Source organism: Petromyzon marinus, chromosome 66, assembly GCF_048934315.1.
Source record: "Petromyzon marinus isolate PM22_M1 ecotype Great Lakes invasive population chromosome 66, UKy_Petmar_22M1.pri1.0, whole genome shotgun sequence".
In the NCBI taxonomy this organism is placed as follows: Eukaryota; Metazoa; Chordata; class Hyperoartia; order Petromyzontiformes; family Petromyzontidae; genus Petromyzon; species Petromyzon marinus.
This window is the reverse complement of record NC_133732.1, coordinates 1,022,467-1,037,082: the sequence shown is the minus strand read 5'-3', so window position 1 is coordinate 1,037,082 and position 14,616 is coordinate 1,022,467. Positions and strand designations below refer to the sequence as shown.

The 14,616-nt window shown below is 51.6% G+C and overlaps 1 protein-coding gene across 1 annotated transcript in view; it reads right to left on the bottom strand.

The window, feature by feature from the left end:
• LOC116956576 (uncharacterized) overlaps positions 1-11,085 on the bottom strand; it is a gene marked incomplete at its 3' end in the record, with an annotated part of 43,410 nt that extends 32,325 nt beyond the window's left edge. Inside the window, exon 1 of the mRNA XM_076054371.1 lies at positions 10,903-11,085. The remainder of the gene's footprint in view (positions 1-10,902) is intronic.
• Between the last annotated feature and the right edge of the window lie 3,531 nt (positions 11,086-14,616).

Here is a 14,616-nt window from a genome sequence, read left to right as displayed (position 1 = left end):
GATAAGACGTCTTGCTAGGGATACGTCGTCTTGCTAGGGATACGTCTTGCTAGGGATACGTCTTGCTTGGGATACGTCTTGCTTGGGATACGTCTTGCTAGGGATAAGACATCTTGCTAGGGGTACGTCTTGCTAGGGATACGTCTTGCTAGGGATACGTCTTGCTAGGGATACGTCTTGCTAGGGATAAGACGTCTTGCTAGGGATACGTCTTGCTAGGGATAAGACGTCTTGCTAGGGATACGTCTTGCTAGGGATACGTCTTGCTAGGGATACGTCTTGCTAGGGATACGTCTTGCTAGGGGTAAGACGTCTTGCGAGGGATACGTCTTGCTAGGGATACGTCTTGCTAGGGATACGTCTTGCTAGGGAAACGTCTTGCTTGTGATACGTCTTGCTAGGGATACGTCTTGCTAGGGATACGTCTTGCTAGGGATACGTCTTGCTAGGGATAAGACGTCTTGCTAGGGATACGTCTTGCTAAGGATACGTCTTGCTAGGGATACGTCTTGCTAGGGATACGTCTTGCTAGGGGTAAGACGTCTTGCGAGGGATACGTCTTGCTAGGGATACGTCTTGCTAGGGATACGTCTTGCTTGTGATACGTCTTGCTAGGGAAACGTCTTGCTTGTGATACGTCTTGCTAGGGATACGTCTTGCTAGGGATACGTCCTGCTTGTGATACGTCTTGCTTGTGATACGTCTTGCTAGGGATACGTCTTGCTTGTGATACGTCTTGCTAGGGATACGTCTTGCTAGGGATACGTCTTGCTAGGGATACGTCTTGCTAGGGGTACGTCTTGCTAGGGTACGTCTTGCTAGGGGTACGTCTTGCTAGGGATACGTCTTGCTAGGGATACGTCTTGCTAGGGATACGTCTTGCTTGTGATACGTCTTGCTAGGGATGCATCTTGCTAGGGATACGTCTTGCTAGGGATACGTTTTGCTAGGGATACGTCTTGCTAGGGATACGTCTTGCTAGGTATACGTTTTGCTTGTGATACGTCTTGCTTGTGATACGTCTTGCTAGGGATACGTCTTGCTAGGGATATGTCTTGCTAGGGATACGTCTTGCTAGGGATACGTCTTGCTAGGGATACGTCTTGCTAGGGATAAGACGTCTTGTGATAAGACGTCTAGGGATAAGACGTCTTGCTAGGGATGCGACGTCTTGCTTGGGGTACGACGTCTTGTGATACAACGTCTTGTGATACGACGTCTTGCTTGTGATAAGACGTCTTGCTAGGGATAAGACGTCTTGCTAGGGATGCGACGTCTTGCTTGAGGTACGACGTCTTGTGATACAACGTCTTGTGATACGACGTCTTGCTAGGGATGCCACGTCTTGCTAGGGATACGACGTCTTGCTAGGGATACGACGTCTTGCTAGGGATGCGACGTCTTGCTAGGGATACGACGTCTTGCTAGGGATAAGACGTCTTGCTAGGGATACGTCTTGCTAGGTATACGTTTTGCTTGTGATACGTCTTGCTTGTGATACGTCTTGCTAGGGATATGTCTTGCTAGGGATACGTCTTGCTAGGGATACGTCTTGCTAGGGATAAGACGTCTTGTGATAAGACGTCTTGCTAGGGATGCGACGTCTTGCTTGGGGTATGACGTCTTGTGATACAACGTCTTGTGATACGACGTCTTGCTAGGGATGCGACTTCTTGCTAGGGATGCAACGTCTTGCTAGGGATGCGTCGTCTTGCTTGGGGTACGACGTCTTGTGATACAACGTCTTGTGATACGACGTCTTGCTTGTGATACGACGTCTTGCTAGGGATAAGACGTCTTGCTAGGGTTACGTCTTGCTAGGGATACGTCTTGCTAGGGATACGTCTTGCTAGTGATAAGACGTCTTGCTAGGGATGCGACGTCTTGCTAGGGATAAGACGTCTTGCTAGGGATGCGACGTCTTGCTAGGGATACGTCTTGCTAGGGATGCGACGTCTTGCTAGGGTTACCACACGCTGCTTGCTAGAACTTGTCTGGGTCGTGATGAGTCACCGCGTGCCTGCGTAGACCCCGTTCACGACTGAGACAAAGCGCCGCTCCTCAATCTGCCTGTAGACCTCGTTCAGTGCACGACCCCCTTGCTAGAACTCTACGGAATGTTCCAGTGTTCCTTGTCATTTTAACTCCTGTCAGCGAGGTAAAGTGACGTTAAGTTTTATTTATTTATGCATTTATTTTAATGTATGTATGCATTTCAGTACTAAGCAGTTTCTAAGTTATGTTACACAACCCCATTAATGTATAATATGCCATATAAAATATAATTTCTTACACTCTGGAATGAAAATATTATTTCTTATGGGAAAAATTCGTTTGAGCATTCGTCATTTTCGGTAAGAGTCCTCCCTGCCGGAACGAATTAACGACGTGCAAACCGAGGTACCACTGTATATAAATGTGACGTCGAACTCGCCACCACCAAATATACAGCAGGCATCGTCAGGGTCGGGCTCGAAAGCACGAGATAGTTCACGTCTTGCCATCTGTTGAATATTTTAAGTCTGCGTCTCTCTCTCTCTCCCTGTGGTGGTCGCGTGGATTTTTCTCCGGTTCCTCTGGTTTTTCTTCCTCACCGCATTTTAAATCAACATCATTATAGCTGCTGCTATAATCTTCCGTGTGATGGTGATGATGATGATTGGGTTTTATGTCTATTGTAGCCACTGCTGCAATAGCAACGTGCAATGTTGATTGAACAATTTAATGGCATTTTTTTGCATTGGGATGTTTGGCCAATGCCGGTCACACTGTGAAGAAACTCATGCCGCACATGAGGAAATCATACAAACTCCACTCACTCACTCTGCAGAACAGGGGGAGATCACACAAACTCCACTCACTCTGTAGAACAGGGGGAGATCACACAAACTCCACTCACTCACTCTGGAGAACAGGGGGAGATCACACAAACTCCACTCACTCTGTAGAACAGGGGGAGATCACACAAACTCCACTCACTCACTCTGGAGAACAGGGGGAGATCACACAAACTCCACTCACTCACTCTGTAGGACAGGGGGAGATCACACAAACTCCACTAACTCACTCTGGAGAACAGGGGGAGATCACACAAACTCCACTCACTCACTCTGGAGAACAGGGGGAGATCACACAAACTCCACTCACTCACTCTGTAGGACAGGGGGAGATCACACAAACTCCACTAACTCACTGTAGAACAGGGGGAGATCACACAAACTCCACTCACTCACTCTGCAGAACAGGGGGAGATCATACAAACTCCACTCACTCACTCTGGAGAACAGGGGGAGATCACACAAACTCCACTCAATCACTCTGGAGAACAGGGGGAGAACACACAAACTCCACTCACTCACTCTGTAGAACAGGGGGAGATCACACAAACTGCACTCACTCACTCTGTAGAACAGGGGGAGAACACACAAACTCCACTCACTCACGCTGTAGGACAGGGGGAGATCACACAAACTCCACTCACTCACTCTGTAGGACAGGGGGAGATCACACAAACTCCACTCACTCACTCTGCAGGACAGGGAGAGATCACACAAACTCCACTCACTCACTCTGTAGAACAGGGGGAGATCACACAAACTCCATCCACTCACTGTAGAACAGGGGGAGATCATACAAACTCCACTCACTCACTCTGTAGAACAGGGGGAGATCACACAAACTCCACTCACTCTGTAGAACAGGGGGAGATCACACAAACTCCACTCACTCACTCTGTAGAACAGGGGGAGATGACACAAACTCCACTTACTCTGTAGAACAGGGGGAGATCACACAAACTCCACTCACTCACTCTGGAGAACAGGGGGAGATCACACAAACTCCACTCACTCACTCTGTAGAACAGGTGGAGATCACACAAACTCCACTCAGTCACTCTGTAGAACAGGGGGAGATCATACAAACTCCACTCAGTCACTCTGTAGAACAGGAGGAGATCACACAAACTCCACTCACTCTGTAGAATAGGGGGAGATCACACAAACTCCACTCACTCACTCTGGAGAACAGGGGGACATCACACAAACTCCACTCACTCTGTAGTACGGGGGATATCAAACAAACTCCACTCACTCACTCTGTAGAACAGGGGGAGATCACACAAACTCCACTCACTCACTCTGTAGGACAGGGGGAGATCACACAAACTCCACTCACTCTGTAGGACAGGGAGAGATCATACAAACTCCACTCACTCACTCTGTAGAACAGTGGGAGATCACACAAACTCCACTCACTCACTCTGTAGAACAGGGGGAGATCACACAAACTCCACTCACTCTGTAGAACAGGGGGAGATCATACAAACTCCACTCACTCACTCTGTAGAACAGGGGGAGATCACACAAACTCCACTCACTCACTCTGTAGAACAGGGGGAGATCACACAAACTCCACTCACTCTGTAGAACAGTGGGAGATCACACAAACTCCACTCACTCACTCTGTAGAACAGGGGGAGATCACACAAACTCCACTCAGTCACTCTGTAGAACGGGGGAACACCATACAAACTCCACTCACTCTGTAGAACAGGGGGAGATCACACAAACTCCACTCACTCTATAGAACAGGCGAAGATCATACAAACTCCACTCACTCACTCTGTAGAACAGGGGGAGATCACACAAACTCCACTCACTCACTCTGTAGAACAGGGGGAGATCACACAAACTCCACTCACTCTGTAGGACAGGGAGAGATCATACAAACTCCACTCACTCACTCTGTAGAACAGTGGGAGATCACACAAACTCCACTCACTCACTCTGTAGAACAGGGGGAGATCACACAAACTCCACTCACTCTGTAGAACAGGGGGAGATCATACAAACTCCACTCACTCACTCTGTAGAACAGGGGGAGATCACACAAACTCCACTCACTCACTCTGTAGAACAGGGGGAGATCATACAAACTCCACTCACTCACTCTGTAGAACAGGGGGAGATCACACAAACTCGAATCACTCTGTAGGACAGGGAGAGATCATACAAACTCCACTTACTCTGTAGAACAGTGGGAGATCACACAAACTCCACTCACTCACTCTGTAGTACAGGGGGAGATCACACAAACTCCACTCACTCTGTAGAACAGGGGGAGATCATACAAACTCCACTCACTCACTCTGCAGAACAGGGGGACATCACACAAACTCCACTCAGTCACTCTGCAGAACAGGGGGAGATCACACAAACCCCACTCACTCACTTTGTAGAACAGAGGGAGATCACACAAACTCCACTCACTTACTCTGTAGAACAGGGGGAGATCACACAAACTCCACTCACTCACTCTGTAGAACAGGGGGAGATCACACAAACTCCACTCACTCACTCTGTAGAACAGGGGGAGATCACACAAACTCCACTCACTCACTCTGTAGAACAGGGGGAGATCACACAAACTCCACTCCCTCACTCTGTAGAACAGGGGGAGATCACACAAACCCCACTCACTCACTCTGTAGAACAGGGGGAGATCATACAAACTCTACTCACTCTGCAGAACAGGGGGAGATCACACAAACCCCACTCACTCACTCTGTAGAACAGGGGGAGATCATACAAACTCCACTCACTCTGGAGAACAGGGGGAGATCACACAAACTCCACTCACTCACTCTGGAGAACAGGGGGAGATCACACAAACTCCACTCACTCACTCTGTAGAACAGGGGGAGATCACACAAACTCCACTCACTCACTCTGTAGAACAGGGGGAGATCATACAAACTCCACTCACTCACTCTGTAGAACAGGGGGAGATCACACAAACTCCACTCACTCTGGAGAACAGGGGGAGATAACACAAACTCCATTCACTCTGGAGAACAGGGGGAGATCACACAAACTCCACTCACTCACTCTGGAGAAGAGGGGGAGATCACACAAACTCCACTCACTCTGGAGAACAGGGGGAGATAACACAAACTCCATTCACTCTGGAGAACAGGGGGAGATCACACAAACTCCACTCACTCACTCTGGAGAAGAGGGGGAGATCACGCAAACTCCACTCACTCTGGAGAACAGGGGGAGATCACTAACACTGCCACTACCCCTACCACTCACACTGCCACTACTCCTACCACTCACACTGCCCCTACCACTCACACTGCCCCTACCACTCACACTGCCCCTACCACTCACACTGCCTCTACCCCTACCACTCACACTGCCTCTGCCCCTACCACTCACACTACCACTCACACTGCCTCTACCCCTACCACTCACACTGCCTCTACCCCTACCACTCACACTGCCTCTACCCCTACCACTCACACTGCCTCTACCCCTACCACTCACACTGCCTCTACCCCTACCACTCACACTGCCTCTACCCCTACCACTCACACTGCCTCTACCCCTACCACTCACACTGCCTCTACCCCTACCACTCAAACTGCCTCTACCCCTACCACTCACACTGCCTCTACCCCTACCACTCACACTGCCTCTACCCCTACCACTCACACTACCCCTACCACTCACACTGCCTCTACCCCTACCACTCACACTGCCTCTACCCCTACCACTCACACTGCCTCTTCCCCTACCACTCACACTGCCACTACCCCTACCACTCACACTGCCTCTACCCCTACCACTCACACTGCCTCTACCCCTACCACTCACACTGCCCCTACCCTTACCACTCACACTGCCTCTACCCCTACCACTCACACTGTCTCTACCCCTAGCACTCACACTGCCCCTACCCCTACCACTCACACTGCCCCTACCACTCACACTACCCCTACCACTCACACTGCCTCTACCCCTACCACTCACACTGCCTCTACCCCTACCACTCACACTGCCTCTACCCCTACCACTCACACTGCCTCTACCCCTACCACTCACACTGCCTCTACCCCTACCACTCACACTGCCCCTACCCCTACCACTCACACTGCCTCTACCCCTACCACTCACACTGCCTCTTCCCCTACCACTCACACTGCCACTACCCCTACCACTCACACTACCCCTACCACTCACACTGCCTCTACCCCTACCACTCACACTGCCTCTACCCTTACCACTCACACTGCCTCTACCCCTACCACTCACACTGTCTCTACCCCTAGCACTCACACTGCCCCTACCACTCACACTGCCCCTACCACTCACACTACCCCTACCACTCACACTGCCTCTACCCCTACCACTCACACTGCCTCTACCCCTACCACTCACACTGCCTCTACCCCTACCACTCACACTGCCTCTACCCCTACCACTCACACTGCCTCTACCCCTACCACTCACACTGCTGCTACCCCTACCACTCACTGCCTCTACCCCTACCACTCACACTGCCTCTACCCCTACCACTCACACTGCCTCTACCCCTACCACTCACACTGTATCTACCACTCACACTGCCTCTACCCCAACCACTAACACTGCCACTACCCCTACCACTCACACTGCCTCTACCCCTACCACTCACTGCCTCTACCCCTACCACTCACACTGCCACTACCCCTACCACTCACACTGTCTCTACCCCTACCACTCACACTGCCACTACCCCTACCACTTACACTGCCTCTACCCCTACCCCTGCCACTGCCTCTACCCCTACCACTCACACTGCCTCTACCACTCACACTGCCTCTACCACTCACACTGCCTCTACCCCTACCACTCACACTGACTCTACCCCTACCACTCACACTGCCTCTACCCCTACCACTCACACTGCCACTACCCCTACCACTCACACTGCCACTACCCCTACCACTCACACTGCCTCTACCCCTACCACTCACACTGCCTCTACCCCTACCACTCACACTGCCTCTACCCCTACCACTCACACTGCCTCTACCCCTACCACTCACACTGCCTCTACCCCTACCACTCACACTGCCCCTACCCCTACCACTCACACTCCCACTACCCCTACCACTCACACCGTCTCTACCCCTACCACTTACACTGTCTCTACCCCTACCACTGCCTCTACCCCTACCACTCTCACTGCCTCTACCCCTACCACTCACACTCACACTGCCCCTACCACTCACACTGCCATTACCCTACCACTCACACTGCCTCTACCCCTACCACTCACACTGCCTCTACCCCTACCACTCACACTGCCACTACCCCTACCACTCACACTGCCTCTACCCCTACCACTCACACTGCCTCTACCCCTACCACTCACACTGCCTCTACCCCTACCACTCACACTGCCTCTACCCCTACCACTCACACTGCCTCTACCCCTACCACTCACACTGCCTCTACCCCTACCACTCACACTGCCACTACCCCTACCACTCACACTGCCTCTACCCCTACCACTCACACTGCCTCTACCCCTACCACTCACACTGCCTCTACCCCTACCACTCACATTGTCTCTACCCCTACCACTCACACTGTCTCTACCCCTACCACTCACACTGCCTCTACCCCTACCACTCACACTGCCTCTACCCCTACCACTCACACTACCACTCACACTGCCTCTACCCTTACCACTCACACTGCCTCTACCCCTACCACTCACACTGTATCTACCCCTACCACTCACACTACCCCTACCACTCACACTGCCTCTACCCCTACCACTCACACTACCCCTACCACTCACTGCCTCTACCCCTACCACTCACACTGCCTGCCCCCCTACCACTCACACTACCTCTACCCCTACCACTCACACTGTATCTACCCCTACCACTCACACTGTATCTACCCCTACCACTCACACTACCCCTACCACTCACACTGCCTCTACCCCTACCACTCACACTGCCTCTGCCCCTACCACTCACACTGCCTCTACCCCTACCACTCACACTACCCCTACCACTCACACTGCCTCTACCCCTACCACTCACACTGCCTCTACCCCTACCACTCACACTGCCCCTACCCCTACCACTCACACTGCCTCTACCCCTACCACTCACACTGCCTCTACCCCTACTACTCACACTGTCTCTACCCCTACCACTGCCTCTACCCCTACCACTCACACTGCCTCTACCCCTACCACTCACACTGCCCCTACCCCTACCACTCACACTGCCCCTACCCCTACCACTCACACTCCCACTACCCCTACCACTCACACTGCCTCTACCCCTACCACTCACACTGCCTCTACCCCTACCACTCACACTACCACTCACACTGCCTCTACCCTTACCACTCACACTGCCTCTACCCCTACCACTCACACTGCCTCTACCCCTACCACTCACACTGCCCCTACCCCTACCACTCACACTGCCTCTACCCCTACCACTCACACTGCCTCTACCCCTACCACTCACACTGCCCCTACCACTCACACTGCCTCTTCCCCTACCACTCACACTGTATCTATCCCTACCACTCACTGCCTCTACCACTCACACTGCCTCTACCCCTACCACTCACACTACCCCTACCACTCACACTGCCTCTACCCCTACCACTCACACTACCCCTACCACTTACACTGCCTCTACCCCTACCACTCACACTGCCTCTACCCCTACCACTCACACTGCCTCTACCCTTACCACTCACACTGCCTCTACCCCTACCACTCACACTGCCTCTACCCCTACCACTCACACTGTCACTACCCCTACCACTCACACTGCCCCTACCACTCACACTACCCCTACCCCTACCACTCACACTGCCTCTACCCCTACCACTCACACTGCCTCTACCCCTACCACTCACACTGCCTCTACCCCTACCACTCACACTACCCCTACCACTCACACTGTCTGTAACTCACGTTGTATTCACCACTACCACCACCACGGTCTATCCACTGCTGGATGAAGGCCCCACGCCATTCCCTTGCAGCAGGGATCTCTCCCCACGCTGCCGTGGACTTCACTTTCTGTTCCACTTTGCCAAGTTGCAGATCGCCATCTCGGCTCGCCACAAAGACAAAGCTCCCCCGTGTAGCCTCCAGTGGCCCCAGGGTGGCAAGTGCTGTTGAGTTGGGCTCCACTCCCACCGCTCCCGTCTCCTCGCAGGAGGAGGGGGTCACCGACGGACACGCGATCACAATCCCACCGCTCCTTCCACACCGACAGCACCTCGCGTGCCCAACACCACCAGCACCACCATCACCCTGCCACATAAGGACCCCCCTTCACCCTGCTCCTGCCACATTCGGACCCCCCACCCACCTCCACCATGTAACATCCGTGCCCCCACCCCCCCATGCGAAATTCGGACCCCCCTTCCCTCCTCCTGCCACATTCGGACCCCCCTCCCCCCATGTAAGATCCGTGCCCCCCTTCACCCCTCCTGCCACATTCGGACCCCCCCCCCCCATGTAAGATCCGAGCCCCCACCCCCTTCACCCCTCCTGCCACATTCGGACCCCCCTGCCCCCCCATGTAAGATCCGAGCCCCCACCCCCCCTCCTGCCAGATCTGGACCCCCCCCCCCACCCCCCCATGCGAAATTCGGACCCCCCCCCCTCGCCGCACTCAACCATTCAATCGCACTGCCTCCGCGCATGCGCATTGCCCGCGACCGCGACTAATCTGCCGGCTGCGGCGGCGTCGGCGGCGGCGGCCCTCCTCCCGGCGGCCCTCCTCCCGGCGGCCGTGGTGGAGGCGGCCGGGGCCGAGTGCCGGGGCCGAGTGCCGGGGCGAGACCCCCCCCACACACACCCCCCACCACGGGCCCAGCGAGGAGCAGGAGGAGGAGGCCGCGAGCCACAGCGGAGCGAGAGGAGCAGCAGGAGGAGGAGCAGGCGAGAGAGAGAGAGGGGACCGCGGAGCGAGAGGAGCAGGCGAGAGAGAGAGAGGGGGGGGGGACCGCGGAGCCCCACGGCCACCGTCCCGCTGGAGAAGGACGCGGGGCGGGCGGGCGAGCGAGCGGGCGGTCAGGCGCTCACCGTGATCGTGGCGGCCGCCGCTGCTGCTGCTGCTGCTGTCGACGTCGTCCTTGTTGGTTGTTTAGTTGTTGTTTAGTTGTTGTTGTTTAGTTGTTGTAGTTGTTTGACTTGTTAATGGAGACCACTTTTAACTAAAGTGCCCGGCCCGGAAGACTTCGAGCTGCCGCGTAGCCCCCGCCCCCTTTGCACTCCTCGCCCCGCCCACTCGCGTATCGTCCCGCCTCCAACGCGTCTAGTCACGCCTCTACACACATAGCACCGCCCCCTACTGAACTAGCCACGCCCCTTTATGGTTTGTCCCGCCCCCTCTTTCCCTTTGCCCTGCCCGTTTCCAGCCCCGTCTTACAAAGCCCCCCGACTTCTGCGAAACCCGCCCCTTTCATCCTTTACCCCGCCCCCTAAATCTCCTGCGCCGCCCCTTACGTATCTAGCTCCGCCCCATACACCTCTTAGCTCCGCCCCCTCCGTCCTTAACCCCGCCTCTTATCTTTCTAGCCCCGCCTTGTACCTATCCAGCCCCGCCCCCTCCGTCCTTAACCCCGCCCACTCGGTCTCAAGTCTCAAGTTCGTTCGTCCAGCTGAGAGGGTCAAGATTTGAGTCTGATTCTGATCAGGCTCTCTGAGCTTTGTAATTCTTTATCAGAAGCAACCTGGCCACAAATGATAGCCCAACGAAGTGGCTTATCATAGACTCACCACACAGAGACTCATAGACTCACCACACATAGACCCACAGACTCACCACACAGAGACCCATAGACTCACCACACAGAGACTCATAGACTCACCACACAGAGACCCAGACTCACCACACAGAGACCCATAGACTCACTACACAGAGACCCATAGACTCACCACACAGAGACTCATATACTCACCACACAGAGACTCATAGACTCATCACACAGAGACCCACAGACTCACCACACAGAGACTCATAGACTCACCACACAGAGACCCAGACTCACCACACAGAGACCCATAGACTCACTACACAGAGACCCATAGACTCACCACACAGAGACCCATAGACTCACCACACAGATACTCATAGACTCATCACACATACACCCATAGACTCATCACTCAGAGACCCATAGACTCATCACACAGAGACCCATAGACTCATCACACAGACCCATAGACTCATCACACAGAGACCCATAGACTCATCACACAGAGACCCATAGACTCATCACACAGAGACCCATTGACTCACCACACAAAGACCCATAGACTCACCACACAGAGACCCATAGACTCACCACACAGAGACCCATAGACTCACCACACAGAGACCCATAGACTCACCACACAGAGACCCATAGACTCACCACACAGAGACCCATAGACTCATCACACAGAGACCCATAGACTCACTACACAGAGACCCATAGACTCATCACACAGAGACCCATAGACTCATCACACAGAGACCCATAGACTCATCACACAGAGACCCATAGACGCATCACACAGAGACCCATTGACTCACCACACAGAGACCCATTGACTCACCACACAGAGACCCATAGACTCACCACACAGAGACCCATAGACTCACCACACAGAGACCCATAGACTCACCACACAGAGACCCATAGACTCACCACACAGAGACCCATAGACTCATCACACAGAGACCCATAGACTCACTACACAGAGACCCATAGACTCATCACACAGAGACCCATAGACTCATCACACAGAGACCCATAGACTCATCACACAGAGACCCATTGACTCACCACACAGAGACCCATAGACTCACCACACAGAGATCACCACACAGAGATCAATAGACTCACCACACAGAGACCCATAGACTCAGCACACAGAGACCCATAGACTCAGCACACAGAGACCCATAGGCTCACCACACAGAGACCCATAGACTCACCATATAGAGACCCATAGACTCACCATACAGAGACCCATAGACTCACCACACAGAGACCCATAGACTCACCACACAGAGATCAATAGACTCAGCACACGCAGACCCCTAAACTCACCACACAGAGACCCATAGACCCATCACACAGAGATCCATAAACTCACCACGCAGAGACCCATAGACTCTCCACACATACCCATAGACGCAGCACACAGAGACCCATAAACTCATAGACTCATCACGTGACACTTTTTTTGCTGATTGGCCGTGTCGGGTGGTGGAGGGTTACGACACATTTATAAATAACGCGATCTAACCCAAAAACCTTTATTATTAATAATGTTGGTCGCAAAAGCCTACGTGTTAAACTGACTAACCTCTATTGGGAGGATACTTTTCTTAAAACCAGAAAGTTGGAGAAGCTCCGCATTAAGCGGATTAAATTGATATCTTCACTGGCGTTCCTGAAAAGGTGCAGAGATTCAAAGGTAATACCAAACGCAATTAAAATAACACATCACATAAAGTCTTCTAAAGCTAACCAAATACTACACAAAGCTAGCGAATTATTAATAGAGAGAATACAGCACAACGGGAGTGAATTATGTTACATTTCGGAATCGCAAAAGCAGTTACACTTAGATATAAGCAATAGTGTATCCATGCTTTATTGGAATATAATCGATACCATAACACAACAATCGGCTGATAATGTGTTTAATCTAACAAAAACTAACCAAATGAATACATTTTCTAGACTTCATAATAAACAAATCCCTACTAAAAACGAACAATTTAAAAACAAAACCGTAATGAACTTGACTAACACTGTTTTAACTAGTGACATGATCTCTGTCCTTTCTAAAGGCCTTAACTTTGCCGTTACCCCACGCACAATTCCTGTGGATGAGATAATTGCTGAGGTAGAATCAGCAGTAAGACTCCTTCCACATAATGAGGCAGAGATTACTAGACACGAGGTTGCCAAAATAATTGAGAATAGTAAAGTACCAAAAGTAAATATTAGCTCCAACGAAGCAAAAGCCTTAAGAGAGCTGCGTGTAAATAAAGATATCCAAATCCTGGCAGCTGATAAAGACCGCACTACTGTAGTGATGTCACGAGCCGATTATGATAATAAAATTAGATATTTACTAGAGGAAAGTGCCTACATTAAAATTAAACGAGATCCAACTAACACTTTAGAACGTAAGACCACTGCAATAATTGCAAGTTCATTAATCCCTAAGAATGAGCAATACCAAATTAAGCCAAGGGCCTCAAAACCACCTAGACTGTATGGGCTACCAAAGATTCATAAAATAGACATCCCATCACGACCCATAGTCAGTACAATTGGCTCTGCCACTTCTAAATTAGCAAAATATATAACTAAACAAATACAGCCCTACATCGGTAGGACATCTTCATTCATAAGAAATTCAGAAAATCTTGTTAATGTGATTAAAGATATCAAACTTAATCCTAATGATATTCTGGTAAGTTTTGATGTGATTTCTCTATTCACTAAGGTTCCAGTGAACGAATCGCTTAAATTACTTGATAGACTAGTAAAGAATACTGGTTTACCAAAAGATATTCCGAAAGTTGCTGACCATTGTTTAAATAACACTTCTTATGGAGAGGGGATTTCTTTAAACAAAAGGAAGGAGCAGCAATGGGCTCTCCATTATCTCCTGCTATAGCAAATCTGTACATGGAAAACTTTGAAATAAGAGCACTTGCCTCGAGCACATTAAAACCATCTTTTTGATTTAGATATGTGGATGACACTTTGGTTGTCTGGCCACATGGTA